The sequence below is a fragment of the Aegilops tauschii genome, chromosome 2, assembly GCF_002575655.3.
Source record: "Aegilops tauschii subsp. strangulata cultivar AL8/78 chromosome 2, Aet v6.0, whole genome shotgun sequence".
Taxonomy (NCBI): domain Eukaryota; kingdom Viridiplantae; phylum Streptophyta; class Magnoliopsida; order Poales; family Poaceae; genus Aegilops; species Aegilops tauschii.
Window position 1 is genome coordinate 171,492,710 of NC_053036.3, and position 11,034 is coordinate 171,503,743.

The window sequence follows — 11,034 nt, forward strand, 5'->3', positions numbered from 1 at the left end:
TGTGACTTGGAATCGGGGTCCTGACAGCGTTGGCATCAGAGCCGGACTGCCTGTAGGTGCGATAAGCCAAACTGGTCGATGTCGAGTCTAGAAATGCTTTAGTTATATGTAGGGGAATTGATTGTGGGAGGGAACGTAAGGTGCTTTTACTCCTTTACCTCATGCCCTCTGATCTGAGTCATACTCTTCTCATTCTACGCGGGTTAAGGACTAGGCTCTCTCCTCTCTATCAGGTTCACGTGTTACTAATCCGTAGTAACTTATAGGATTCTTGGTTCCATGCTTCGGTTCAGTTTCTATTACCCTAGTATGTTGTCGGTTGAAACAGAACCTTGACATGATGTTGTTGAGTGGTATTGCAAACTGTTGCGAATGTCTCAAATCCTTTTTCCGAGCATTTACAACCGTTATGCTGTCCAAATTCTCCTAGAAATACTAATGCCTTGCATTATTCCGTGCTTTCAGATGGCCACCCGTTCCCAGAACCAAGTGGTTCGTCTGACCCGGTGCATCGGCGTACCTGGTCACACGGCCATGTTGGTCCGAGTGATGGTTGAGACAGGCTATCGTTGGTATCCCGAGTATACCGTCGAGGAGCAGTTCCGAGACTTTAATCAAAGTCAGTATCTTTGCACAGTCAGGATCTATCCATCTTATCCTGGAGCCACTGAACCCCTCCATTGCTCTTATGCACTTGGGGTTACTATCGAGATGTCTGTGCAGGACGCAGCTTACTCAATGATGACTATCATGCGAGCCAGAACTGCCTTGCTTCAGAACACCAATTTCTGCTATATGCCAGCAGCACTCCCTGGGGCACAGGGGTACTATCAGGCCACTTACTGTGATTCTACCCATGAGGGCTCACTACTCCGTACCACCACCGAGATGCTTGAGGACAAGGACCGTGAGAATCGTGCCTTGCGGATGGAGCTCTTTAATGCTCGTGCTGATCACTGGGCCACACTGACACGGTTTGCACCTGCCGTGCAAGCTGGGTTCATGGACATGAGGGACATATACCCCGTGCGATCTGGCCTGCCAGAATGTATGGAATGGCGTGATGTAGGAGGCATCACCCCTCCTCGTGGACCTCGTCTGCCACTGTTTGTTGGACGAAGGCCACACCCGAGTCCCTATGGACCGCAAGCTCCACAGGACCGACTGTTTCCAGATGATCATGTTCAGCTTCCAGGACATGGTGGTGACTTCTATGAGGATTACTACGGAGACGTCTGAGTTGGTAGTAGCTCTACTAGTATTGTAATAGTTGTAATCTCCACAGTCCTGCGTGTCTTGTGGGATACGACTTGGTGTGTATCACGTTCCGGAGGTGTAGAAAAATAATGTATAGGAGCTTGGAATGCCTCTGATGAGATGTATCGTCCTTCATCGTAGTTGTACCTTGGCCTGGGCTTGTACTAAACTATGTATGGCGTGTATGACCGTTGGTATATGTATGTTGCCATGTTACCATGTCATACTGATGGTCATCTCTGCATTCCGTGTTATCCATTACATTCCGCATTTCCCTATCAAGATTTAGCCATCCTCGTCTAAACCGTTGCTTTGTTTCTCCTAGGATGGTTAACACCCGCAACAACCCTGCTGTCCAGGCGCAGGGTGAAGCCAATGCAGCCAGGGCGGAGGATTTGCCTCAACCGCCTTCACTGGCCGAAGTTATGCTGGAGGCAGAAAGAAACAAGCGTGAGACTAACCGCTTGCTAGAGCGAATTGAGCAGAATACTGCACGTCACCAGAGGAACGACCTGGTGTCCATCAATGACTTTATCAAGCTGTACCCACCAAAGTTCAACCACTCCGTCGAGCCCCTTGATGCGGATGATTCGCTTCGCAGCATCACCCATAAGCTACGTTCTGCCAACGTAGCCGAAGCTGATAAGGTTACCTATGCTGCCTATCACCTCGAAGGCCCTGCTAGCCTTTGGTGGGAGAACTTTGAGGCTATGCGCCCAGCTGGCCAAATCACTACTTGGGCTGAATTCAGTGAGGCTTTCCGTGAGCATCACATTCCGGAGGGTCTCATAGATCGTAAGCGGGAAGAATTCTGTAACTTCACCCAAGGCAGACTGACCGTGGATGCTTACAGCCGTGAGTTTGGAAATCTAGCACGCTATGCTCCTGAAGAGGTATCCACTGATGCCAAGAAGCAGGCAAGGTTCCGCAAGGGACTTAGCCCCGAGCTTCGCCGCGATCTCCGTCTGCATGAGTGCACCTCTTTCCAGAAGTTGGTCAATAAGGCCATCAGTGCCGAGACAGGACAGACTGACTATGACGCTACACGCAAGCACTCGCGTGACTTTGGTTCCTCATCTGGCTCCGGATCCCAGAAGCGCCGGGTCTGGATTCCGAATACTGCTTTGCCACCCAGGTTCACTCCGAGGCCATCCTTCGAGGCGCCTCGCCCCAACCAGCAGCATGCACCGCCCAAGATTTATGGTGGCCCCGCTGTTAATGCTGCTCCACGCCCCAATATTGTGACATGCTTCAAGTGTGGAGAAACGGGTCACTATTTGCGCGAGTGCCCCCGAAACAACCTCAATCAACCTGGACAGTCCGTTGGCCGTGGTAAGCCAGCAGGAAAGACTTACTACGCCAAGCCAGCCACCACTGCACGTGGCCATGTCAACTATGTTTCAGCTGAAGAAACTCATGAGGATCCCAACGTCGTCCTTGGTACGCTCCTTGTTAATTGCCATCCGGCGACTGTTCTTTTCGATACTGGAGCATCTCATTCATTTATCTCTGAGAGCTATGCTCGATTGCACAACACCACATTTAGTGACATGCCTACTTCCATGGAAATTCAAACTCCTGGTTCTAGATGGCAAACCTCTAAGATAAGCCATGGAAATGAAATTCTTGTTGACAGACTGGTCTTCCTTGCATCACTAATAGCTCTCAAGTCCTCGGACATAAACATCATCTTGGGTATGGACTGGATGTCAGCTCATTATGCTAAGATTGATTGTTCTACTAGAACTGTTCAACTCACCCATCCGTCGGGCAAGACAGTCAATGTTTTGACCCGAGTGTCTAAGCGTCAGCTCTACTCACTAAATGCCAACCCTCTCCCAGACCTCGAAGATGTGCCGGTAGTCCGTGACTTTCCGGATGTCTTCCCTGAAGAACTGCCAGGTATTCCACCTGACAGGGATGTTGAGTTCGTGATAGACCTTGTTCCAGGAACCGTCCCAATCTCTAGAAGACCCTATAAGATGGCACCCCTAGAGCTAGCCGAGCTTAAGAAACAACTCGATGAGTCCTTGAAAAAGGGTTTCATCCGTCCTAGTTCTTCTCCGTGGGCTTGCCCCGTCCTCTTCGTCAAGAAGAAGGATGGTACGGATCGGATGGTTGTAGATTACCGACCCGTCAACCTAGTCACAATCAAGAACAAGTATCCGCTTCCCAGGATCAACGACCTGTATGATCAGCTCGCTGGATCCTCAGTCTTTTCTAAAATGGATTTGAGGTTGGGCTACCATCAAATCAAAATCAAGATCGGGGACATTCCTAAAACGGCCTTTGTTACTCGTTATGGCCAATACGAGTATACAGTCATGTCCTTCGGGTTAACCAATGCTCCAGCCACCTTCTCTCGGTTAATGAACTCAATCTTCATGGAGTATTTGGATAAATTCGTCGTAGTATACCTCGATGATATACTCATCTACTCCAAGAACGAGGCAGAACATGCCGAGCATCTAGGGCTAGTACTAACGAAAGTTCGAGAGCATCGCCTTTATGCCATGTTCTCCAAGTGCGAATTTTGGTTGCCAGAAGTGACCTACCTAGGCCACGTGATCTCTGGTAAGGGTATTGCTGTCAATCCCGAACGAGTTCAAGCCATCCTCGACTGGACTCCCCCTGAAACGGTTAAGCAAGTCCGGAGTTTCCTTGGCTTAGCGAGCTACTGCCGCCGCTTCGTCGAGAATTTCTCCAAGGTTGCTAGACCTCTAACCGAACTCCTCAAGAAAGATAAAAAGTTTGAGTGGACCTCACAGTGCGAGTTCAGCTTTCAGGAACTGAAAAGACGCCTGACATCTGCCCCCGTACTCATACCACCAGATTTTTCTAAGGACTTTGTTATCTATTGCGACGCCTCGCGAGAGGGACTAGGTTGCATACTGATGCAAGACCGTCATGTGATTGCCTACGCTTCCCGACAGTTGCGTCCACATGAGGATAATTATCCCACACATGATCTAGAGCTTGCAGCCGTAGTCCATGCACTCAAAACATGGCGACATTACCTTCTCGGTAATCGTTGCGAGATTTTGACAGACCACCAGAGTCTGAAATACATCTTCACCCAACCGGATTTGAATCTCAGGCAAAGACGTTGGGTCGAGTTGATCTCAGACTACGACTTAGGAATTACTTACACCCCGAGCAAAGCCAATGTCATGGCTGATGCGTTAAGCCGTAAATCCTATTGTAACAACTTGATGTTACAACAAAGCCAACCACTTCTCCACGAGGAATTCTGCAAGCTTAACCTTCACATTGTTCCTCAAGGATTTCTATCCACCCTGGTGGCGAAACCTACCCTTACGGATCAGATCATCAAAGCTCAGAAGGTAGATCCGGGAATCTCCCGTATTAAGAGAAACATCAAGAAAGGAGTTGCGGATTGTTTCTCCATTGATGACCAAGGTGTCGTGTTCTTTGGAGACCGTCTAGTGGTTCCCAAGGTACGCAACCTGAGACGATTGATCCTTAAGGAAGCTCATGAATCTCCTCTCACCATTCATCCCGGTAGTACTAAAATGTATCAAGACCTACGCCAGAGGTTTTGGTGGACTAGGATGAAGAGAGAAATTGCTCAATACATTGCTAATTGCGACGTCTGCCGGCGTGTTAAAGCAGAGCATCAACGACCTGCTGGCACCCTTCAGCCTCTGGCTATTCCTGAATGGAAATGGGATAAAATCAGTATGGATTTCATTACTGGGTTCCCCAGGACCAAGAGGGGAAACAATGCTATCTTCATTGTTGTCGATCGTATTTCCAAAGTAGCCCACTTCCTACCTGTTCGTGAGAGTATAACCGCTAGCCAGCTAGCAGACTTGTACATCTCCCGAATAGTGTCTCTGCATGGTGTTCCATTGGAAATTAACTCAGACCGTGGAAGTCTCTTCACCTCTCGATTTTGGGAAAGTTTCCAAAATGCTATGGGAATTCGCCTCTCTTTTAGCACCGCCTTTCACCCTCAATCAAGTGGTCAGGTAGAACGAGTTAATCAAATTCTGGAGGATATGCTCCGAGCTTCTGTCATCTCTTTCGGCATGGATTGGGAGAAATGCCTCCCATTCGCCGAGTTCGCTTATAACAATAGTTACCAAGCTAGCTTGGGCAAAGCCCCTTTCGAGGTTCTCTATGGACGAAAATGTCGAACGCCCCTTAACTGGTCGGAAACTGGGGAAAGACAACTCTTTGGCCCGGATATGATCCAGGAAGCAGAAGAGCAGGTTCGCATTATTCGTGAGAAATTGAAAACAGCCCAATCTCGCCAGAAGAGCCATTATGATCGCAAACATAAGGCTATGACTTTTGAGGTTGACGAGAAAGCTTACCTTCGGGTGACTCCTTTAAAGGGAACCCATCGATTCGGTATCAAAGGCAAATTGGCCCCTCGCTACATTGGACCCTTTCGCATCCTTGCCAAGCGAGGAGAAGTTGCCTACCAATTGGAACTACCTCCGCATCTTTCCAAGGTTCATGACGTCTTCCATGTTTCCCAACTCAGGCGTTGCTTCTCGGATCCTATCCGTGGAGTGGACCACGAAACGCTTGATCTCCAAGATAATCTCACATATCGGGAGTATCCCGTTCGAATCCTTGATCAAGCCGAGCGTACCACTCGACGCCGAAACATCAAGTTTCTCAAAGTTCAATGGTCACACCATTCCGAGGAAGAAGCTACTTGGGAAAGGGAGGATCGTCTTCGACTTGAGTACCCCACCTTCTTCCCAACGGATCCTAAATCTCGGGACGAGATTCTTTTGAGTGGGGGTGAGTTGTCACATCCTAGTTAGTTCATGCATTAGAGTGTTGCATCATGTCTACATTTCACAGAAACCTGAAATGGGGATGCCAGAAACCCCCAGCACCCCCCCTGGAACAACTAGGGTTTACTAAAAATTTTCCAATGAACCTGAAATGCCCTCCATAAATGTTCACCACCTTTGGTCTTGGTTAAAACCTCTGCCAAAAATGGTTTCATATTTTTGGAGGCCATCTTGGATTTTTGCACAAGCCATAAGTATTTGCATTTGGGCATTTTAAATGCTATAAATATTTTCAAATGCCCAAATAATCTTGGAAGTATTTTTAGGCTGTTGGGAATAATCTCAAAGGTGCCTCAGAATATTTCCAGGATTTTTCCAAATGAAATAGTATTTTTACTATTTCAAAACACAGTACAGAAATAAATAAAAAAGAGAAAAGAACAGAAGGCAGAAAACTTACCTGGCAGCCCACCTGGCGGCCCAGCACTGTGCTGGCCCGCGCCAGTCAGCTGCCTGCTCTCGCCAGAGCAGGCAGAGAGCTGACGCCGGCGAGCGTGAGCTCGCCACGGCGCCAGCAGCTTGCCGCCCCCGCCGCGGATGAGCTGGCCGACCTCTCTCGACGCGCCCCGCGCCCCTGGACATTGCCATTCTCCCCCATCGCCTCTCCCTCGCCTTCTCCCCACCATGGCCGACGCCGCCGCAGCCACCTCACCGGAGTAGCCGCGCCCACCGTCGACCTCGCGCCGTACTAACGTGTCCTACAGCACCGCCGTCGCCCACTCCTTCGAGCAAGCCGAGCCCCGAGCGCTCGTTTGCCCCGAAGCTCCGTCACCGACCTCGCCTTCGCCGCTCACCGTCGGAGATCCCCTCCGCCGTCGCCACTGCTATAGCTCGTCTCCGACCCCGCCGTCTGCTCCGTCGCAACCGCCGTGAGCATGGCCACCTTTCCATCCTCTCCTCTCTCTCTCCCGAGCTCTGTAGCCACCGCACGAAGCTCACCCGAACGCGCCGCCGCACGAGCTCGTCGCCGACGAGGCTCCGGCCATCCAACGGCCGCACCACCGTAACCATTAGCTCCACCGCAACGCCAGGAACCCGTAGCGCCCTCGCACGTTCCTCGCCGCGCTCTCTAGCTACGGTTCCGACTACGCCCGTACCCCGGCAGCCGCACGGCTCGTCGCCGGCGTCGATTCCGGCGACCCCGAGCTCCACTACCACCACCAGTCGACGCGGCTCGCCCCCAGCTACACGTAGGTACTCTCCGCCGTCCTTTTGGTCGCCGGAGGGGGATCCCGCACTCCACCGCCGCGTCTGGACGTCGCCGGCGGCTAAACGCCGGCGAGTCAACGTGGTTTGACCATGGTTTAACCCCCCCAGGGTCACTGACGAGTGGGGCCCGCCTGCTAACTAATCTGAGTTAGAGTTAAAACTAATCCTAATTAATTAATTACCTAACAGTGACACTGACACAGGGGACCCACACGTCAGGATTGACCTGGACGACCCCGTTGACCTGCTGACGTCACACTGACGTCAGGCTGACGCAGTAAAGCTTTTACTGGAATTATTCTTATATTGGAAATTCCATAAATTATCACAAACTTCAAAAAATCATAGAAAATAATCTATAGCTCAGAATGAAAAGATTTATATATGAAAAATGATCAGAAAAATCCATTCTATCCATCTGTACTGGTTTCATGCATGATTAAGCAAGTTAACCTACTGTTTTGTACAGAACAAGATAAAGCATTTATATGGGCCATTTATGAACTTGGAATTTGAATCTTTGATTCAAATTAGTCCAAACCCATCTGGTCTTAGTTGCATTAGTCCAACACATCCATCTTGCCATGTCTCATGCATGCATCATATTGTTGCACTTGCTTGGTGTTGATTATGCTTCGGTATGCTCATCGTGGTAGGTCCTGCCTCCGAGGATATTCACGAGTATCCAACTGAAGGGCAGTATCCCACCACCACTCCGTCAGGCAAGCAACCCATTGATCATTTCGATACAAACCAATCTTCTCGCTTCTGCTCTCGTTTACTGCATTAAGACAACGCGATTCAAACTGCTGTGTGTTGCGGTAGTTGAACCCACTTTCCTTTGCATGACCTGTCATTGCCACAGTAACTAGATGAAACCCACTAGCATGTGTAGGAGTTGATTGAGCCATGTTGTGTTCCTACAATGCTATGCTTGCTATGCTTAGAGTTGTGTCAGGTCTGGCTCATCAGGGTAACTGGAGTGAAAGTGTGTGTGTCGGTAAGGAGAGTAAAGTGTTGAATACGATTTGGTAAAGGTATCGATGGGAGGCCATGTAGGAGTACATGGTGGGTTGTTTCATTGAGACCGTCCCTAAGAACTGAGATCTGTATGCGTGATTTAAGATTCAGCTACTACCACACATTGGGCCCGAAACCAATGGACCCCCTCGGCTTCTTATTCACCCTTGTCCTCTGTCCAGGAGTTGCACGTAGTTTCTGGTGTTTGTAGTAAGCTGGAGGCCGTGGACAGCGCTGACCAAGGGGTGGGCTGTGATGCGGTAGGCTCGTGGCCCGGTGTACCGAGTCGCCCGTTTGGTGACCGGGAACCCTGCACACATCGTTCGGGGCCGTAAGTGGAAACCCCGGCCGGACTCCCTGCGGATGGAACCTGAATAGGCGATAAACCTGGACTAGAGACTCGAGTGTTTAGGTAGGCTGTGGCCGACACCCACGTTGGGCTTCCGCTTGAAGGTTGCCGAGTACACGTCGTGTAGCGACGATAAGTGGTGAGAGCGTGTGTGACGAAGTACACCCCTGTAGGGTATGAAACTATTCGAATAGCCGCGTCCGTGGTAAAGGACTACTTGGTCGCTTATGCAGTTCATAGACAAGTAAATGGATACTACTAAAAGCCTCAAGATAAGTGTGAGTACCGCGGATGGCCCTCTCGTTGGATGACGAGGGAGGATCCACGGTGGAGTATTGAGATGGTGATTAGTGGACTCGTGTGCGAAAACTATTTCACAAGTGGTGTATCGTAGGATAGCTTAGCCAAGAGTCAAAGCTGGCTTGCTGCAATAACCCCCCTACCTTCTTGAGAATGAGCATGTATAATAGGATCTGTTGTAAGACTTGCTGAGTACCTTTGTACTCATGTTGCTCTAATTACTGTTTTCAGACGACAACACCGCCCCTTCTGACGGGTTCTACGTAGAACTCGACGACGACGAGTGACGCGCCACCCAGGTGGTGATCTAGGCTTGTGAAGGGCCTATATAGATAGACAGGCTTCGTCAAGCCTTCTTTCTTTCTAGAGTCTGTACCCAGACAGTTTGCTTCCGCATGTGCTTGTATGATTGTATGACTTGAGTGTCGGGTCATGTGACCCCTATCTGTATGAACAAGTTATGTAAGGCTCTCCGGAGCCCTTTAAATAAAGTACTTGAGTTGTAGAGTTTTGTTGTGATGCCATGTTGTATTTGCACATATCGAGCATATTGTGTGTATGTTTGAAATGCTTGGTATGTGTGGGATCCGACAATCTAGTTGTTATCTTTAGCAGCCTCTCTTATGGGGAAATGTAGTCTAGTGCCTCCTTGAGCCATAGTAGTCCGCTACAGCCCGGTTCACCGGAGTCCTGCTAGCCCAGCACTACTGCTCTGGACACTTGACTGGACGGCATGTGAGTCATATCGTTCCTGTGTCTGTCCCTTCGGGGAAATGTCACGCGGTGACATCCGGAGTCCTGCCTAGCCTGCTACAGCCCGGGTTCCCGGAGTCCTGTTAGCCCAGTGCTACAGCCCGGATTCACACGCTGCTGACCGACACGTTCGATGCCGATTCATGTATGCCTGTCCCCATACGTTAGTGCCGCTTTGGGTTCACGACTAGCCATGTCGGCCCGGGTTCTCTGTCATATGGATGCTAGCGACATTATCATATACGTGAGCCAAAAGGCGCAAACGGTCCCGGGCCATGGTAAGGCGACACCGTGGGAGTACCGTGCGTGAGGCCGCAATGTTATATGAGGTATTACAGGCTAGACCGGTGTGACTTGGAATCGGGGTCCTGACAGATTGCAAGGTACCGCATTTCCCGCAGAAATGGAACCATTCAAATTAACAAATTCTTGCTTGTCGTGGCAATGCATCCATATTGGAAAATTGGAGACACTGTTCTACTGATGCTCTACCAAGGCACAGGAGGGCTCTTCCTTTTCATTGACGAGATGCCGAGTCGCCGTGATCAAGCTGCTTCCAGCAGATAGTGGTGGTTGTTGGCCCTCAGCCTCTTAAAATGTGCTAGCTGTTACTATGTTAAGTATGTAGATATGGACCATATGGTTGTTGGCCCTTAGCCTCTTAAAATGTGATAGTTGTTACTATGTTAAGTCACACGGGCAAAGTTTTTACATTTCTGTGGGACTGCAGAAAGGGAGATTAGTTTTGCTATCCTCCTCATCCAACTCTGTGCCTAATCTTCTCCAACAAGTAGTTAGTCCTAAAGAGAGATCGTAGAGGTGATCGGCTTCTAGTTGTGTGTGTTATGTTTCTCATCTAGTTCCACTATTATTGTAATCACAGTGACTGAATATCTTTGCAAACATGGCTGATCAGGTCCATTTTAGTGGAGCTGCACAATATGATCGGATTGTGATGTCCTCCATACACCTCTATTTTGGCTACAGAGCTGGGTGAAACTAGCTGCCAACCAATGAACACTGTGCCCAGGAAATGGAGCCATGCCTACGAACAACATCGATCAATTATATATTTTCCTTTATTTGTACACCTTCTCACAACTTTTTCTTCAGTTGTGATGTGAATATTGGCGCTGATCTGCGAACCATTGAGATGCATTAGCAGCCATGGTAGTTTCATTTGTAGTTGATGGAATGTTGTAACGAGACAATCTTGAGGCAAGAGGACACATGAATCCTAAGTTGAAACATTTTTTTCCTGTGGGAACCAAAGTTGAAACCTTCATAGCATCACAATACAATTTAATTATG